The sequence below is a fragment of the Lissotriton helveticus genome, chromosome 3_1 (genome assembly GCF_964261635.1).
Source record: "Lissotriton helveticus chromosome 3_1, aLisHel1.1, whole genome shotgun sequence".
Taxonomy (NCBI): Eukaryota; Metazoa; Chordata; class Amphibia; order Caudata; family Salamandridae; genus Lissotriton; species Lissotriton helveticus.
In genome coordinates, this window is record NC_136061.1 from 715904093 (window position 1) to 715924861 (window position 20769).

At 46.6% G+C, this 20769-nt stretch overlaps 1 protein-coding gene across 1 annotated transcript in view; it reads left to right on the forward strand.

The window, feature by feature from the left end:
* DEPDC7 (DEP domain containing 7) overlaps positions 1–20769 on the forward strand; it is a 310449-nt gene that overhangs the window by 117232 nt on the left and 172448 nt on the right. The gene's annotated exons all lie outside the window — the stretch shown is intronic.

A 20769-nucleotide genomic window follows, 5' to 3' on the forward strand; every position in this document is an offset into this window, starting at 1 on the left:
CGGAATTTCGTGGCAAGGCGACAATTCGTCCCAACCACATTGGTTGCGGTAGAGAGCCGGTGCAAGAGCCCGAGCCCACTCTTCTGCAAAATGCTGCGCATGCTCCCCTCCCCTCCCCTCCCCTGTGTCTGTTTCTTAGGCCAATTTTGTATTTTAGACATGGGCTGGACATCTGTCACTGCAGATTGTCCTTGAGGTTGTTTTTTGTCCTTCACTGGAAAATATTTCAGACCTCCACTTGTGCGGCCAATTGTCTCATAAGCGGCCACCACAATCTTTGCTAACTGGCGGGGTTTGTCGGCATCGGGCAGAGCAGCCAAAGCATTCGACACCTGAAAGTTAACTGCATCTCCTTCAACATTGGAGAGAATGAGATCACTTACAATCTCAAAAGAACCACACAGGCGCATACCCAATTCAACCGCTGCCTCTGGACCGTGATCAGTCTGAACACGTCTAATGATTTCAGGCAGGGCATTCATAGACGGGGTGCCGAAGCACCTCGTATAAACCGCCGCAAACGTTTTTCCCCAGCTTTCACAGTCAGCAAGTTCAGGAGTTATATCCTTCGGTAGAGTAATCGTTAACATTCTATGTGTATCAGCAGGAGTAGAATTCGGAAAAACCGCCTCCAGTTGATCAAACCTCTCTGCCAGCCAGAATGGGAAGTCATCCTTGTCAACTGGACGCGCACCAAAAACCGAATTAACCATCACAGGATTGAGACGCATTCCGCCTCGTTCCATGGGAGCGGCCGCACCCCCCTGGGGTCCACCAGGAAGACGTCGACCGATGTATTGCACTAAGGCACGAATCACGGAAATGGAAACAACATGTAGCCTGCGTATTTCCGGCTAGGGCACAAGCCCCGTGATTCGGGTGCGGGGTAAAGCCACCCAACGCAGGCCAATTTGAACCTGGAATTGAGAGTGGACCCAACCTCGCAGCGGACAAAGAGTGGGGGAGGGCGCCATCAAACCAAACTCGATGCTGCCAATGATCAATAGGTATTTCCAATGCCCTGTACGGCGTATAGGAGTGTAGGAGTGGAACAAACCAGAATTAGCGTCCACAGCCGGAAACGTAACCCAAGAGTAAAACAACTCGTAAGGAAACGCCGGATCTGCACATACCACGAAAATCACAGCCATCCCATCTACTGGGACTTGGTACGTCTGAAGATGGTTGCGTACCGCCACGCGACTATGCTGCGCAATAGCCACCGCCGCCATGACAACACCGGAAACAAGAACACACAAAGAATACTTTGTAGCACAACTGGGTAGTAACTCAAAGAAACCGTTTAAGAAAGAATCAAGCTTGAATAAAGACCTATTTCAAAAAATAGGTAGGTCTCACCGACACCCCGTTTTCCGGAAACGGATGTGAAGGGGTTAAGGCATGAACGATAAACTACTCGAGTGTCATGATATAAGACCACCGAAACCGTTGGGCGCCATGTTGCAGGGTTTCTGTACTCACACAGAACTGTGCACAGAGGAGTGGAACCTCGGCAAATTAGGGTGTCCCAAAACTTACCTTAGCAACCAACTCACCCCTTACCGAGCTAGCTACATTGTCTCATTGGACATATCAAACTCCCAATGTTTAGACAAACCAGAACATGAACTTACAGTACCTCAGGGTACGTGGAACTCATGAACACTCTTTCGTTATATTATCATTACAAACCAGAACATGGAGTAAAGAAGACACATGTGCATTTGAAATGTTTATTTACTAATGCCGTCTTCTCAGGCGCAGTATCTTAGATAATACAAGTATACTTATTATCAGTAGCAAAATTATCAGCATAGTTACTAAGACATAAAAGGCGAATGGTGACAGCATGTTAACATGCTGTAATGAATAAGAGTCAACAACACTTATATCTCACCCTCCCTAACACATATATTATATTATTAGCTAAGAAGGTCTCTTTGGGTTGTTTTAGGGCGGGCCCATACCTTAGTGTCCTAGCATGAAGGAATCACATCAGCATACACCAGCTCTCTCTGCATGTGCACCGCATCAAGTGTCTTAACAATTCTCCTGCAAAGCAATATCAATCCCGCCTCAAGCCCAAGTTGGCAAAGGCTGCACTTGTGTTATGACTATGAAGGCGTGGAGATCAGACCTCATAACAATTCCATATCGTGTTGCTCCTGAAACTTCAGCACTCTCCGTGCAGACATGGTTTAACAAACAAAACTGATATCAGAGCAATAACATATTATTCTCACATACACCACGGCAAACCACTAGGTTGAAAGCTAAGTCAACAATTAAGGGTCGTGTGCAGAAGTTGCAAGAAAGGAAAAATGGCGTTTAAATCTCAAATGTACCTATGCTAACTTAACACGATATAAGGATATATAGGAGCTATACAACACCTCCACCCCCACCCCCCTCACCCCTAACCCCCACCCTACTCTGTGAGGTGCTCAGATCTAGTCTGTGCGTGTGATGGAACACGGTGTGTGCGGTGAAGGCTTACTAACCTATAAACCCTACAATCTACAAAAATTGGAGCCCAGATAAATCACAAATCAACAAAAAACCCTAATCCAGAATCAGCTTCTAGCCGACCGCCCACTCCATGATTTATAGAGCGACAAACCCAATGTCTTCATACAGAGTCCAGCTATTCCTTTAATCTCAGATGAGAAGAACAATGTCCTCCCTTCATTAACAATCTTCAACTGCGCCGGATTTATTAGGAATGCCTGCATCTTTTTGTCCTGAAAGGGCTTAATCAATCCTCTTAAACGCCAGCGTCTTTCTATCGTCGTATGGCAGAAATCCGGCCGCACGAAAAATGAAAGCCCTTTCAAACACTGTTTAGCATTAGGCCTTGCTAAATCCGGGAGCCTGACGTAAAATGAAATTTCCCAAAAAATCATAATCGCCCTTGGCTTGTCCCTTTTGTGTTCCTCCTGATTTTAAAAGGAGTACGATGGACTCTCTGCAGTTCAATGGACCAATTCCAGCTTGCCAGCTCGGGGAATGCTTGTTCGAAAAGCCTGATGATAAATGCCCCGATATCGGCCCCCTCTGATCCCTCAGGGATTCCCAGAACTCTCAGGTTGTTCCTGCGGAGCCTGTTCTCCATCTCCTCAAGTTTCCATTGTATGTCTATAACCTGGGAGCTTTGTGCGTTAACCTTAGCTACTGCGACATCCACCTCCGCTTCTGTTGAGACAATCCTGTCCTCCAGATTTGAGACTCTGTCCCCAGTACTAGTGCAGGCCTTGGACAGCTTCCTGACCACACTCCTCCTTTTCCTCATTTCCGCCTGTGATTTAAGATTTTCCTAGCGTGTCTCCTCCCTATGGGCAATGATTTCTTGATGAATTGTCTCTAAGTCATTTGCGCCCTCTCAACAACCGGGCTGCCTTGTAAGGTCAAAGAGGCGGAATGATCCCAACTTAGTTCGCACTGGGGGTCTATCTGGGTGTCTAACTGGCCCTTCCCCGCAGCTCCAGATACATTTAGTGCGGTCGCCGGATGCTCCAGCTCTGGTTCGCTCTCAGAGTCCCAGAGGGAGCTACAATCACCATCCTCCTCCTCAGACCATTCCGAGCCGTCAGAGGCCAAGAAAAAGCTTCACTTTGTGCCCCTTCCCCTGCACCAATGAGCTCTGCTCCGATAGAGCTAGCTGTTCCCCTCCGCCAGCATCGGTAGCTCCCTGTGCCTGAGCCTGTATTTGGGAATCTGTAGTAGATCCAACCATCTCTCCCTGCCCCACATCAGAGTCTCCTGGAGTGATTCCCTCCTTTAACACATTTTGCGCTTCCGCTTTGTCCTGTGCAGCTACCCCCATCGGAGGGGTGTCGGTTACTGGGGGGACTGTCCCGCTGCCAACAGTGACAACCTGGGGTACCTGCGGAGCCTTAGTCTTAACTACAGTCACTACTGCTGACGCAGGTACACCCACTGCAGCTCCAGCAGCTACCTCCACCGCCTTCTCCTTACCACCTTTTGAGAACATCTCTGCAATCGAAGCGGTGGCCTGCCGGGTCCGAGTTCCAGTCGGCTGTTTTTCTTTAAGTTTCTCCGACGTCGGTGTTTGCAATCCTGGCGTCTTGACTGTGCCCTCCTCTCGCTGATTTTTCTTTTTTATAGCCGCTTTAGAGGCTTGATTCACTTTTGGGGCCATAGTTTCCCTTGATGCACTCTCCTGTAGACGAGGCGAACTCGGACGCCCGACTTGTTTGCCTCTCAAACGCTCTCCTCCGAGCTCAGAGCTTCTTCGTTGCAGCAGCCTTCGTGCCAAACTCCGCCCTCCGAAGAATCCGTGGCATTTCAGGCTGGGAGAGAGCGCCACCAGCACAGCCGTTAACTCCCGCAGAAAAGACTGGTTGCTGATCCTCGTCAGGACCACGTTGCCTGCATGCCTCTGGTGACCCCCGTTTTACTCCGACATCTTCACTGTCAAAAGGTGAGCATTCGGCTAGAGCTGAGCTTCCATTGAGCTCCTTCGGTTACCAGCCTCACCACACCGCCGTTACAGCCACAACTAAGTGGCCGCCATCTTGCCTCCGCCGCCTTTGCAAACCTTTCCAATGGCTGGGCATTTACTTTCGTATGGAAATAAATTCACAGCTGAGGCATTACATATTATTCCGTGGAGACCTGACTTTGAGTGCCTTTGCCTTATGCTTCAGCTTACTTTTAACATTCATGACTGACTCACTGTGGCAACCTTTGTCCTCCTTGTTAGCAGCTTGTTGATCAGCATGCTACTCTGCTCCGGCAACCATCCAGACTAAGTTTCCCTCCGCATTTGTTGTCAAAGAATCTGACATGCATCCGTCAACTGAGGCATGTAGCTTCCTCATCATTACATTGAACTTGCAGTGTTTGATGAATTTGTTGACTGGATACACTTATCAAAGGTTTCACCAGTTTAGTAATTATTGACTGAAAATGTATCTTCTTTAATCTACATTCGGCATTGAATTGAACGTCCTGTTCAAGGCTTCTTTGATTTGACAATATGTAATTTTGTTAATTCGCAGCATTTTTTTATGACCTCTTTTGACCCTTCACCACCTAGATTCTTAAGGTATTTGATCATCTTGTTATCCGTTTCTTCTACGCATCAATGGAATCATCAAATGTCTCTATCCAAGCAGTGAATACGTTGCCAGTATTCAGCTTTTTGGCAGTATTGAATGGTGTTGGCGGTTTCAGGAAAGCGGCGGCTTTATAAGTTTGTGTAACTTACTTGTGTAGAAAGTCATTTTCTTTCTGACGCTGCTTTGTGATCTTGTTTATGCAAACCATCTCGGAGGCCATATGAAATGCTGAAAGTCTTCGATAATTATGGGAGTGTGGCCTCTTTCTTGGTTTCCATTGGGAAAACAGCCGTTCACTGTTGCGAACAGAGCACTCGGCCTTCTGATCCTCTAAGACCTCTGAACTTGTTCTGAGCCCCACTCTGTAGCTCAGAGGTGTGCCGCTTCGGGTATGGACTGCTCCATAAACACAACCTTGGGCACTTCTTCTGGGGTCACTTCCCCCAACAATGTGGTATGATGATTCGCTTTACTCAATACGGGTAAGCAGATGACAGTTTCCTGTATCTGAATAGCTTTGTTTTTAGGAGTCTTTGCACAGTCCGACACCTGGTTGCTCTCTGCCTTGCAGCCCTTCTGATCGCAGCATTATCTTGCAATAAGCTATCGCGGTTTGCTGCTCTTTCAAAACCTGGTTGTATCTGCCTTTAGCGTTATCACTCCTTATGATGTACAGCTTTAGGTTGTGTTGTAGCGCTGTACCTCTTCATGGCTTTCCCAGCAGATGCTAGGCCAACGATGTGTAGACTTCACTGTGAAGCTTTTATTATTTTCAAATGCTTTACATAGGCTGAATTTATGCTTTTACTCTACATACGACAAGTGTTGATACTGCACTTCAACGGAGGGACACGCGACACGCGACACGCATGATGGGTTTGCAGGACCACGGCAAACTCTCTGGGAGTTCGGGTTCTTATCCCTATCATGACCAATGTTCCCTCTAATTTTTTCCTCTGTGTGCAGCAGTGCAAGGCCTCGGTGCACTGCAGCCAGGGCTATGTGTGCCAGGAACCCGTTTGGGCATGCGGGTGTAGCAACAAATATTAAGAGCATATTGTGTGAGTATTCATGTTAATCGCAGCGCCAGTCATGAGCTCCAGTTAACATGAAAACCTTCTCAGAGGCACACAATATGCCCCCACAGGGACTTCCTTAGCGCTGGTGGCGGCCTGTACGACAAAAATTGTTGGCGCCCCCCCAATGACCACCTCTGCCAATGATTCCCTTACTATTACCGTTCAACAGTGCCCCTCAAGTCTTCATTACCACACTGTCTGAGATGCATTTATTTAGGTTTATAGCACCGTTCGTTCATACCAGTGTAGGGTGTCGGAGCACTTTACATCACACACACATTACACAGAGACAATCAATCGTACGTGTGTAAATCAGTGTACAGTAAATGTTACATCAGACAGAGGAATGCAAGGTGTAGGAGTCACATGTCATTCATACTGGTAGACGGTATATCCAACCTATACATGAGGAGTGTGTAATTTTATCTATCTTTCGTTAATGATCAATGTCCTGGCTGTATGCTCTTCCTCCAGACAAAGAAGATCTTAAGGGGTAGATATAACAGTTCCGATTTTCATTCAATCTATCAGGCATTAAAAGTACAAATTCAAAACACTCCAGTCAGCAGTCAAATTAAATAAGGCGTACAAATACAAAATAATCCAGCCAGTAGTACAATTAAATTAGCAGACTTGTTTTGTCCAGTGCGGACATCAGGGCTCGTAACATCGTATGCCCATCCTGATACATTCACTTGTAGACACTGAAGTGAATGTACCAGGATGGGCATACGATGTTACGAATTGTTTAGATAATATACATGAAAAGAGAGAGTTTTCACAAGTGATTATGAGCCCTGATGACTACAAGGTAAATCGCTGTGTGACAGGTGGAACATCCCTATGCAGCAGCCAAAATTCGGCTTCGGATTTGGAATTTTGCCTTCTACAAAATGTGATGGCTGATGGCTTTTTAAGAATTACACACAAATTAATAAAGGAAGAAAGAATACCTATGGATTTCAGACACTTATTTACAAGGAAGTGTCCTATTAGATCAGTTAGTGTTGAAATCATTTTAGTTTAATTTTATATTCTATGTGGTGCTGCTCCAGTTGTGTATTGGTTTTGAAAATAGTCAGTTTAATCAGCAGATTGCCCTCTCCCACTTTGCTGTGACCACTTAGAGAAACAATAAAATCGTGTTTAAGTGGAATTTATTTGGGGGAAAAGTAAGCAAAGGTCGCCTGATGTAGGGCGAATGTTAATTTTATTTTCAACGTTTTTCCCCCACCTCTGTATATTTGGCCATTGACCCAGGGTAATTAGCACGCACAGGTATGTTCTAGGCACTTACCAGTGCTGACACTAAAATAAGGGTGCCCCCACTGTCATAGCGCTTTGCTGTAAACACCGCAATGATTGTTTTTACTGCGCTACCATCTTGGTTGCACACCTCTGCAGGCCGGGGTGTTTGAACTTTTGTGCAGCACAGTTCTAAATTGTGCCCCAACTCCTGCGCTGTGCGTAGTATCCTGCTGCACAGCCTCTGTCTTAAAGCTGTGTCTGTGTGCACATGTATAATCCCTTTACACCAATTTTTTTTTTGTTTAGTTCCTCTACTGTGCGCCACCCCCCTCTAAATTGTGCCCCAACTCCTGCGCTGTGCGTAGTATCCTGCTGCACAGCCTCTGTCTTAAAGCTGTCTGTGTGCACATGTATAATCCCTTTACACCAATTTTCTTTTTGTTCAGTTCCTCTACTGTGCGCCTTCCCCCCCCTCCCCCCCATGAGGCCCGTCTCGTTTGTCCAATCTGTGTTTCCGAACCCTTTCTCACGCTCCACGTATGCCTGCTCTCACCCTGGTGTCATTCGTGGGCAGCCTCTGCAAGCCTACGATCCATTTGAAGCGTCTCGTGTGTGCCTAGTTAATTTTATATTGGCCATTTGGGAATTGCATCCCACTGCCCCCACCGTTCACTAAACCCACATACACACGCCATGACCCCTTTTATATACGTGACAGGAGGCATCAACTTACATGCTTTGACGCTTTGTCATGGGTAGTAAGCGCTATATAAATGCAATTACAATACAATAGATGTTGCCAACACCAAGCACGCCATGTGCTCGCCCTTACACCAAGGGCACCAATGCGCTGCTACAGACAGAATACCGCTTCCATGCCTTCAAAAACATTCTTAAGCCAAAGTAAAGAACTAAAACTCCCATACTGCACTGACGAGGCCTTTTAAATCACTGGAATGAAAGCACAATGCTGACACAGGAGATAGACCTAAACTACCTACACCAGAGCTTGAACTTTTACCAAGCATTGGCAGTCTGGAGCGGGGTGAGGAAACTGAGGAGGGCTGCACTGTAGAACAGTGCATCGTGCAGTGCACACAAGAACGTCTTCAACCCTGGAGATTTCTAGCCATGTTACGCCTGCTCTGAAACTGTTTAAGTAAACCTCTTCCTGATCTAGCCCAAAAGGAGTGGGCAGACTTTTATTCTACTACAGCTCTATGGCTCCTCTTGCGCCTGCTGCCCCCTTCCCCCCCCCCCCCTCCCCCAACCCCCCACCATCTCCCTCTTTCCACGAGCTATCAGCCCCTTCTAGGAGCCGACGTACACTGCACCTGGGCAGAGCTGGAAGACCAACACCCCTGCAGGCCGGTGTTTCTTGGAGCTGTAGCAGGCAGTGATTCTGAAAGCACACTTGTGCTTGTAGACTCATTTCTTTTGGTAATAGAGCGGGTCAAGTTGTGTGCTGCGTTCTATTACCGAAAGAAATGCAGCAAGTCAACAAGCACACGTGCTTTCAGAATCCCCTGAAAGCACACGGCATGCTTTTAAACATGCTACCTTCATTTGTTAAAAGGGTGTGGCTGCAGGGCAGATTGTATGCCTTTGTGAAGGTATTCATGTTAATCGCAGCGCCCTTCATGCTGCTGATTACTTTAACAAAGGCACACAATCTGCCTTGCATCCGCGCCATTTTAACAAAAGAAAGCAGCAAGTACAGGAGGCACTTGCTGCTGAACTCCCCTGTGTGCGCATCAAACAGCACACTGCGCGCTCTAGGTGAGATAGGTGCGCGGGTGCCCAGGCGCGCACCTTACAGGGAACAGTGATCATCACCAGTTGTAGCGTCCTCCCCAGCCTGGGTACTCGCTAATGACTATGCCACACATGGAGCTTAGAATCACACATCTTTATTAATCTGCGTGTAACCGCAAGCCCAACATTGTAAACCTGCATTCACTTTACTTCACTCCTCTCTAACACTTACAGCACATTTCTGTGGAGTCCATCAAGAGCCAAACATTGCTAACTCACACAACACTACTGCAATGACCACTATCGTGAATATTGGGCAACATGAGCCTGTGAGGAAATTGTCCTATAAATGAGATTAATTGTGAATGTGAAAACTGCAAGATTGACTGGATACAATATGCGGCTGACTTGACTTTACATACATATGCCTAAATATAGTCTGAATGTTCTTCCTCTCCTGGTGAAACCAATTTGCACATTTCGCACATTGCACTTTACCCCTCCTTCCTCCACTTCCCCCGCCCCTCTTGTCTTTGAATTATTTTAACTGCCACATGGGGCACTACATCACCCATAAAGACATGCAGCAAAAACAGGAAGTGATGCCAAAACACATAAAAATGTATTTAATTAGTTTTGAAATACCGCCAAAGCACCTTGTGAACAAGGTCCGAAACGCGTTGGGGCACCCTTTGGTTCTGGCATGAATGGATTTTGCAAAAAGGAAATAAAAGAACTATGATTGACCGGTGAGTGCGACCCACCTTTCTGTAAAGAAGTTTTATATATATATATATATTTTTCCCCTATATCCTTGTAACTTCCAGTAGTGAGATGGCACAGCAAACCCTGTGATATAACCAACTTGTGGTGAATTGGATGTACTTCTAAAACACTTTTAACGGTAAAAGTTTGTTGTTTGAATTAATGCCTCCAAAGAATTTTGAGTGCCCTCAGCCATATATTCTGTTAGTAGGTTCTCTTTTGGAGACTCACAGAGGGAGGGTCGACGTAATCTAGAACTTTATCCTAAAGTTTTAACTGGCTTTCATTCTTCTGGAAAAGTACAATAGCCAGGCAACATGTCCTGTAGCTCTGCACTTCTCGAGTTTGGAAACATTGTACTTGGGAGTAAATGTTGTAGTTGTCTCGTGTGCATAGTTTAACCAGTAGCAAGTGTGCAATACAGCTGCAAACACTACCTGCCCATCATTGTTGGAAGTTTGTGCCACTCCAGAGGTTTATGCTGATGTGGAACTGTATAGAAGGAGCTTGAGACTCTTTTGACTTCCTTAAACAGTTCTGACCATAATTCAAGGGAAAGCTGCGCTGGATTATGGGAATTTGGAAACCATATTACTTTACTGGGTATCTGAGGCACCATCTCATGAAGGGTAGTAGTCAAGCATCACTGAACGTTTATTTTTCTGCTGTAAAACAGCTGTGATAAATTGAAATGGCATCAAATGTGTTTTTATGGCTTAATTCGTTTATATTGTGTAAACTGTAAAGGGTTAATTTGGTGAGATGTTATGTATTGGTGTTTCCTGTAACTGTTAGCTTGTTAAATTGTAAGTTAATGTGGAATAGTTGCTGTTGATGGATCTTGGTGGATTTGACAATGTTGCTTGCGGTTAGTGCTTCGTTTTTAGATTGGCAGTTTAGGATTGTTTTTAAAGATTCATCTGCTCTGCTTTCATGTGTATGTATTTTGCTTTAAATTGAAACTCACAGATATTTAGCAGAAAGTGTAACAGTTTTTTTATTCACTTTTGCGCCTCTGTGCTTTAGTTGAGGCCGAGCTAAAGTTGGTTTGGACAAGCCTACTACATCTCTGGCTGTATGAGTGGCAGACTGTATTACTCATGGCCTCTGGTCCCGTACAGCCATCTCTACAACCAAAGCCACAGACACACACCGAGTGCACTTTAGCCGTAACGAATATGATTCTAGTTACACAAAGTTCCACCTCCCTTGAGCCACTAGTGCAAGAAACAAGGCTGCTTGTGCGTACTGCTCAGAACTCATTCCCGCTCAACTACCACAGTGAACTGAGAAATCTGCGCTTCAGCCAGATCCATTTATATTATGACCTCCTGCGTCCTACCAAGCAATGCAGTCCTTTGCATTCCTCCAACCCTATCCAGGGTCCTACGCAATAATGTCTATGTATGTCTGATTTTTGTTTTTCAACTTCTTTGTAGCAGTCTGATTGTTCATGTGCTCATTACAAAATTACATTACTAGTCCTCCTAGTCCAGTGGTTCTTAACCTGTGGTCTGCTGACCCCTGGTCCACGCCTACTGAGGAGTTTGGCAACTGTTTATACAATGAATACTAAGATTACTAAAATATGTATAAATAAAGGAGAACAATTGAAAATTTTAAAACATTTGTAAATGTGAAGGAATTTGAAATTGGAGGCTAAACGTTAACTTGGTATCCTTAACTTGATTCGTTGGTGCAGTGTAAGTACAGCAACCGAGTACAGACGATCGGTTGACTCCAAGCATAATATATTATTCTGCGCCGGAGGCCGTTGCTATGGCAAGCTAGTTGTTTCATTTACTTTTTGTGACCATTTAACGTTGCTTTGTCAACTTTATTAGTTAAGTATTTTGAAATTTAATAGTAAATGTTTTCTCATTGGATTGGGAAGGTTAAGTCCTATGGCAGTCTAAGTGCCTACAACTATCCCTGTATGAGGCAGTCTCCTAGGGCATCTGCCCAGTTGATAGAGGTACAAAACAGTGATGGATGGAATGCTTGAAATCTCGGCCGCTAGTAATTACTTGGGGTCATATCCCAATCCATCATTATTTTGCACATCATGTCACCTCCGTTTGGACAGCTGTATGCAAATCAGTGTTGACCTGCTACAATAGTAACAGTCCAGCCCGAACAGAAAAGCCATGTCCTCTCTGAACCAGAACATAAACAGCTCAGGACTGGTTTTGCCCTACTTATGGGCTCATCAGCTGGGTACAGCTTGGTTCCAGTGATTGTGTGCACGGGACCCACGTCTGGGCATATCTGTCCCACTTAGGGTGGCACAATAAGTATACAAAACCGGGATGGGGAAATTCTTGAGTTTATCTCAGCCAGTTTTTTTTTTCCCCCCTCGATGTTTGACCCGAAATTGGGTATCGGAGCGCTTTACATGAGCACCAGTTGCATTACATGAGGACACATTATTTTTTTGTTCGGCACGGGGAGATTAAGTGATTTGCCCAGAATCACACAGGATGTTGAGCTTCAGCGTCGTTGCCGAGATTCTAACTCTGTTCCCCAGATTTGAAGTCCACCACCCTAACCGTTAGGCTACATCCTCTCCCCAACTGTTAATTGCTCAGGCAGCATCCCAATCCATCGTTATTTTGCTCACCCATGCCAGCTCGGTTTTACCAGTGATTACCAGTGGCTGAGCTTAATTGGAGTATTCCACCCATCTGTTTTGTATATTTGCAGCTGATGGGGATGCCAGATCTTATGGATAGATGAGCCTGGCAGGAGAGTTAGCACAGAACCAAAAGTGCTATAGCGTGAGAGCCAAATTGATGGAAATGGCAGTCGCATAATATAATTGTTTTTTTGCCGTGTGAATCTTTCTGGATTCACTATGCTGTGCATTATTCCGCGTTCTAGTGGTTGGGTCCGGAATCGTGGTCTTTTCTTTGTTTTTTGTTTGTTTATGTAGCCCAGGTGGGCGTCTACGTCCCACCTTTTGGTGTCCTTCTGTGACGGTCTGCACGCTTCCAGCGGAAGCTCACACCCTTGGGCGTCATCTTCAGATTCTTTTTTCCGCCGTTGGGTCTGGATCGTTCCCGAGAGGCTCCAGAGTTTTGGACGGGAAAAGACATAGAGTCTAATTTTGCAGGAAAAGACTGAAGACGACTAAGAACATATTTAAGCCGGGGCGACGAAGAAGGAGAACTTCGATGTCCAACGGAGAATGTGCATACAGGGGGCCCCCTGAGCGTGAGAAATAGACAACACCCCTTTCAAATTCTGCCGTAACTGCCACCAAGTACGCGCAGAAGAACCAGCACCCGGTTTGCAACCTCTGCTTACCGGTCGACCATGAGAGCAAGGACTGCAACGCTTGCTCGGCCTTCACACCGAAGACTCTCCGTGTCAGAGCGACAGAGGGGCCAACTACACCATGCAGGGGAAGGGCCAACCACTGTCGCTTCGAGACCTGGAACTCTCGACTGACGAATAAGACAACGTCGCCTGAGAAGACGACGGCTACACGGTCGTAGAGACCGAAAAGAGAACTTCTAAAGAGGTAAGAGTCGTCGACCCCCAAAAGCCCCGACAGGCCATCGAAAGTCTAAACTAGACTCACAAAAAAATTAGTAAGTCCTCCAAGGGAGCACTGGCGCCGAAAACCTCGTCAGCCGCAGCTGCATCCAAGGACAGAGAGCCCGGCGGATCCTTCGAGAAGGACTCCCAAGCAGCGAAGACCAGCGAAAAGCCAAGGTCGTCGGAGCACGTCCCCGAGAAGCAACGTTAGACTTCGAAAGAGAAGGCCCCAAAGGTCGCCTCGACGTCGACAAAGGAAACGAGGCCCATTTCGATGTCGAAATACACGGCAAAGAGACCAGCCGAACAGTCTGACGCTAAACAGACCACCGCACTGGAAAGAAAGAAAAGACGGCTCGAGGCCGAAATGGATAACATCCTACAAAGAAAGCAGTTCGACGAACCACTCAAACAGTTAACGATTCCGTCAAACACCGGTTATCGTCGAAGTAGAAGAAGAGTAGGAGGATTTCGAGGCCGAAGGGCTGCAGAAAAGCCCCAAAACTCTAGAACATCAAGCAGATGAGGACTTCTACTATAAGGAGAAGGGTGACGACTACCAGCGGACGTTCCTCAGGTCTGCATCCTCTGGGACGCAGGACCTGGAATGGCAGGACCTCGACACCGAAAGTTTAGAAGAGGGCGTAGATACGTACCCTTCGAGGCCTTTGCCGCCAGACGACATTGGGGCGTACAATATGGTGATCCAGAACGCGGCAACGGCGTTTGGAGTCAAACTTGACGAAGAAAAACAAAAGTCTGACTTCCTATTGGAGACTCTACTCCCCACGCAGACCAGGAGCCAGTATCTCCCAATGCTTGAAAGTGTCATGGCTCAGGGGAAGGAGGCGTTTAAGGAACCGGCGACATGCAGGTCCGTGACGCCGAGGACGGGGAAGAAATACAAACACTCCACGAAAGATCCCCTGTACATCAGAGGTACAGTCCTGGCGGACTCCATTATCACGGCGACCGTAAGGAAGAGGGCAAATGTGCCGACGACATCCGGGCCACTGCCAGACAAGGAAAGCAGGACGATGGACCTAACTGGGAGAAAAATAGAAAGGAATACAGCAATGCATTGGCGCATGGCAAACTCAAACGCCCTACTTAATAGGCACCAGTACCAAATACTGGACCAAATTGGGCAGCTGATGAAGCACCTCCCACAAGAGTACCAACACAGAGCCTCACACCGCGTGGAGGAGGGGAAGAATTTGGCGAACGCTTGCCTCAAAACAGCCTTGGATTGGGCAGACACATCCAGTAGGCTGATGTTGGGAATCACTGAAAGAAGGAAAGCCTGGCTCAGGATCTCGGGTACAAATGAACAAGGAAGCACAAGTAGGAAAGAAAGTGCTTCAACATATATTCAACAGCCAACGCTCATCTTCCACCCAGCCGCCACAAAAATAACAAACTGCTACAAAGTCTATGCACAGCAACGTGAATCCAGAAAGCTTCACGCTGCAAAACGAATAGTTTCTTACCTGTCTGTCGTTTTGCAGCTTGAAGATCTTTCTGAATTCACTAGCGAACCCACCCACCTCCGCCAGAAAGATGAGGCTGAAGAATCAGGTGATAGAATACAAGGCCAACACTGAAACAGATACCTTGAACGACAAAGTGGATTAAAAAACTTAATTGAACATTGCCAAGGATTCGCAAAAACAATAAACGAGAAAAAAAGAATCCGAAGATGGCGCCCAAGGGTGGGAGCTTCCGCAGGAAGCGTGCTGACGTCACGGAAGGACACCAAAAGGTGGGACGTCGACGCCCACCTGGGCTACGAAAAAAAAAAGAAAAGACTACGATTCCGGACCCAACCACTAGACCGCGGAATAATGCGCAGCATAGTGAATCCAGAAAGATCTTCAAGCTGCAAAACTACACTGACGGGTAAACTATTAGTAGAAAAACAAATGCTAATATCGTTGTTGATCTGATGCCCAACACCCTCAGTTCAGGCAGATGTGCAGCTGTAGACCTCCCGACTATGGGCTTGATAATTGAGCAATGAACAACTGATTGGTGATCCAAATAAGACTCTTACCAATGAGGAGACAGGTACGGTCAGTGGCTGGTGCAGCCTTATGGTCTCAGCCAGATAGAATGCAAATCCTCAGGAGCCAGACTAGTGTGCTGAATGTTTCGTGTACATCATTATGGTTTTTGGAAATTCCGGGGAAAAACTGGCAGCTGCCATGCTTCAGTCTTGAAGTCCTGCACAGAGTAGTAAGTTGCAGCTGAGCAAACAAGTGCAAAGGGGACAAACTCTTCTAGCATAACAGTATCTGATAGCCTTTGAGGATGTTATGCTACTGACTAGTGTTATCTCTACCAAGATAGCTTGCCGGAAGCCTGCCGCACTGTGGTCTGACGCTGGACAAATAATTGTCCAGCCTGAAATGCCAAACCCCAAACTTCCCTCCCCACCACCCCCTGGACAGAAACAAAAGCAATCCCAGGATGGTTATCGCTTACATAAACCTTGCCAGTGAGTGCAATTGGAGCCCTATTGCCCAGTGAGCACGGGTCCCTCGTCTGGCTATACCCGTTGTACTCTGGGAATCTGCAGCAGCATAGTGCAGTGTACAAGACATCCCCACCCCCTCAATTCCAAAAGAGAATGTAAGCAAATTTGTCGTAATTACATGAAATAAATAAGCTTTGTTACAACTAGGGTTCTCTAGTTGGCAGAGGTAGGTACCTTTGACCAAACAGGGACCCTTGCTTCTAGTAAGGGTAATAGGGTACACTTCTAAAATAACCCCTGCTCACCCCCTTGGTAGCTTGGCACGAGCAGACAAGCTTATCTCAGAGGCAGTTTGTAAAGCATTTGTGAACACATACACTAATACAGTGAAAACACTACAAATGGATACCACACCACTTTAGAAAGAGAAGTAATCTTTACTAGACTTATCACAAAACCGAAAAAACAAAAATCCACATTACTGTAATCCAAAACAGGCTTTAAAATGGTAGAAATAGCTTAGTTCAATGTAGATGGTAAAAGCAACATTTTACTCTCAAAGTACCTTGGATGCATCCCGCTATACAAACAAAAGGATCGCAGGGAAGGTGATGCGTCGGTTCCTTGCTTCGGGGGAGGTGATGCATTGGTTCCTTACTGCAGTGGAGGTGATGCATCGGTTCCTTACCGGAGAGGAGGTGATGCAGCAGTTTCTTACTGGGATTAGGTGCGGTGCGACAAGATAACGCCGCGATGCGACGATCTGGTGCAATGCGACAAAATGGCGTCTTGATGCGATGCGACAGCGTTGGATGTGTGCATGCCCGACGGCCGTGTGACGGAATCTAACTTCTGGGCTGCGACAGGCCCTACCACTCGCTTCTCCGGTGATGCGAAGTCTACCTCTGCGGCAGCAACACGCTTCTCCGGTGACGCGACACACTTCGTCGATGATGCGACTGCGAATAGCTGCAGCATCGCACGCTTCAGCTATGTGACAGCAATTACTGCTGTGGCGGCGACCAGCTTCTCCTCGTTGCGCTTCCAGCTTCGAACGACTCATTCTTCTCAGAAGACCCAAACAGTAGGCACCTCTCTGCAGGCAGAATTCCTCAGCAAGGGAATTCAAGGGAGCTGGTGGTGAAGTCTTGTATCCCTGAGACTTCAGTCAGGAGGCAAGCACAGTTCAAGCCCTTGGAAAGGCTTCTTCAAGATTGCAAAAGTCCACACAAAGTTCCTTTTCTCCTTTGCTTGGCAAATAAAGTAACTACTGCAGGCCAACCCCAACAGCACAGGGGCAGTCTCCTCCTTCAGCTGCCTTGGTTCTTTTCTTTTGCAAAGGTTTGTCTTGATTCCCAGAAGTGATCTAAAGTTCTGGGATCTGGATCCTCCTTTTTATACACAAAAATCCTTTGTCTCTGATGGCAGAGTGTCTGTACCTAGTCCAAACTAGTTCTGGGTGTATTCTGCCAGTGCAAACTTCTTCCTTTGTCAGTGTGGGCTAGGGTCATTAGACACACCACAGGAGGCCGATCCAGCATTGTGAAAGGCAGGCACAGCCCTATTCAGGCCCAGGTGCTACTCCTCCCAACACTCCTCATGCAGATAGGTCTAGTCAGCTTTGTGCTGACTCACCCTGTCTCCTGGAGCCACCCCAGCCCCTGTCACTCACAAACCAGACATGGAATACACAACCTAGCAGAGGCAGGCTCGGATGGTTTGGCAAACAAATACCTACTTTCTAAAAGTGGTATTTTCAAACACAGAATGTTAAAACCAACTTCACTAAAAGATGTATGTTATCCTTCTGAGTTCAGAATTTCTACCTAGTTCCCAGAGTCAGTTAGGATTATAAGATATTATAATCAAACTGCCCTTTCTGGCCTATGGGAACAGATAGCCTTGCAATAGTGAAAAAACGAATTTGGCTGTAATTCACTATCTGGATATGCCACACACATCAGGGCATGTCCTACCTTTTACATACAATGCACCCTGCCCATTGGCCTACCTTAGGGGTGACTGATATATGCGATAAGGGAAGGTTTAGGGACTGGCAAGTGGGTGCACTTGCCAAGTCGATATGGCAGCCCCAGGCTGCACACAGGCTCTGCAATGGTGGCCTGAGTTACATTTTACAACCTGCTTCTGTGGTTGGCACAACACATGCTGAAAGCCCACCAGCAGCATTTAAAAAAAAAAATGTTTTTCATTAAAATGTATTTTGTTTGGTAAACCATAAAAGTATACACTATACATTTTATAAAAACTTTGTAAAAACACATATGAACCGTTTACAAAATTACATCTGTCATTTCCTGGAAGATAACGACTCCTTTTGTTATTAAACAATATCCTCCTAGGTTGTTAAAATCACAATGAGTTGAACATATTTAACCGAACCTTCCAAACGCAGTACATACATTAAAATGCTATCATTATATAATAGGGGGTTACATGCACCTATAATTCTCTACTCTGGGGAAACACCCTAACTCTACTCATGTATTTCCCCAAAGCACAGGCAGTATGCAAATTTGTCATTCCCACTAGGAGGTTTGCAGCTTGCTTCCTATTCATAATCCTGTATTTTTTAAATATCGGGCATAAAATCTCCTTGCGTGAGGGAGGAGTTACGCTAGCAACCAGGATGGCCGCGTAAGCTCCCGGCTCCGCCAAACCTCCGCCAGCAGCTTGTATATCCTGACATTGATCCTGAATTTGCACCAGACCCCCGTGTTCATGAGGTGTTCCTGAGTCTAAAGGTGCAATCCCGGGATTTCCATCTTCTCGAATGATGAAGATACGCCGTGTTTTTATTCTCGGCCTAACCCAGCGTGGAAGCCGGGGCCTCGATTTCTCACCCGTCCGGGTTGGAGTTGAACAACATCGGCCGCGGGATTTGGGCGGCGTCCGGTCTCCCGAAGTGGGGTATATCCTGATTGTTTGGATGGCGACACTGTGATCGGTTGATTTCAAGGATACAGCGGCGTGACGCACCGGTTGCTGTGGTCGGGGGTCCGTCGCCAGGAGACTCTGCTTGCCTCCCGGGGTCGACGGGCCTGGGCCCTCGCTGGCAGCGAAGGTGTCGATATTGCGAGACTGAGCGACCATCGTTGTCGTCGGCCTCACGTGTGCCTGTTACCCTGGAGTAGTCTACCTCAGGGGGTTCAAGTCCTGCTCGGTCGGTTCGTGAGAGGGGATGGAGCGGGCAGAAGGTACGCCATCGCTGCAGGCCGTAATGGCCGCCATTGGGGCGCTCCACTCGCAGGTCACCGCCATCATCCAGAAAATGATTGTAACAGTGGACGATATCTGCCTGCGACCGAACTACGACCCTCCGATAGGTTTTCAGCAAGCTATGGTACCTGCGGAGCAGGGTACGCTGGAGACTGAGGACCCCGTGCGGAAGCCGGATTTGGTGTGTTTTGTCGGTTCCCAAATAACAGCCAGTGAGCCTGGGACTATCGTAAGCTCATCCTGCTCAATGCCAATACCGCCCAAGATGGACATGGACAGTTTTATACGCCGTAATAAGTTCCTCCGTGACTATTGGAGTGATTCATTATTATTTTCCTCCCTCTTGGTTCAACCACGTTCTTGTGACTCATTTTCGGTGGACAGCTATCCTCGTTTGATTTGTGGACATCGAGAACTAGCATCTTGGTTTCGATCCTACTGCACTGACTTTGACTTTTCCGAGCGCTCTGATTCTTCCATTGAAATGGCGGTATGGGCGAGGAGGGCTTGCACGAAAAATCGGAGTGGCCAGGGTTGAACTTGACTGCCTGGGTTTGATAAAATACCTTGATTCGATACGGGATTTGTAACCTATAATGATGTGGTGGTCAGTTGGTTCTTGCTAACTCCCCCGGTTGGCCTGTAATCATAGCTTCACACTGTCTTGATTATGTTTCGGGCGGTCGCTTCTGGCGGGGGGGTAAGGGAGAACGGGGGCCTGTATGATTTCTCCTCCTCCGCTCTTTTCCTTCCTTCTTTTAGGGTTAGTTCTTGGGCGACAGGCACGCTGCTAGTGGGGTTAGGCCGTAGCCATTGCAGGGGTGCAGGGTGGGAGGACTGGGGGGGGTTTGTTATTTTGTCTGTTTTGTTCTATGGCCTTTTTCTTTCCTTTTTTTTCTTTACGAGAGGTGGGTTGTTTATCCTAAATTGATTTTCTCACTCATCTGGGTGTCTACTCCGGCCTTAATTATCCTGAATCTTGGGTGAATGGGTCTTGCAGACGGCAGTTAAACTAGGCTGTTTAACATATTGTGTCTCCTTCTTTATATGATTAACTAAGTTGAAGTCATATACTCCTGTGTAATTATTTATCTGCATTGCCATATTCGCCCATCCGCTACTGTACTGTATTCTATAGTATGACATCTGATATGTGTATGGCCTCTTGTTTACTTCAATAAAAAGAATTATAAAAAAAAAAATCTCCTTGCGTATATCAAGGACCATCCTACAGTCTAAAAAATATGTATAATATCGCAGGAGGTACCTAACATACAAGTGCACTTACCATCACTATTTATCATGAGATTTTTAACCCTATTTTTTACACAGCAGGGCTTTATTCCCATTTTCACTTGTAATACCTCTCGTCTTAAATGCTGGTTCGGTAACCTATCTAAGTAAGGGTAAGGGTACGGGTAGTCTTCTGAAGCCCATACTTGGATCATATGGGACACCGATATTTGTTGCCGGAGATACTCTTGATCGCAAATACAGGACACGTCAGCTCCCAATGACCGTAGTTCTTTTTTGCCTATGTTGACGTGTTCTAACTGCATGTCTAGTTCGATTCCCAGCACTCCAT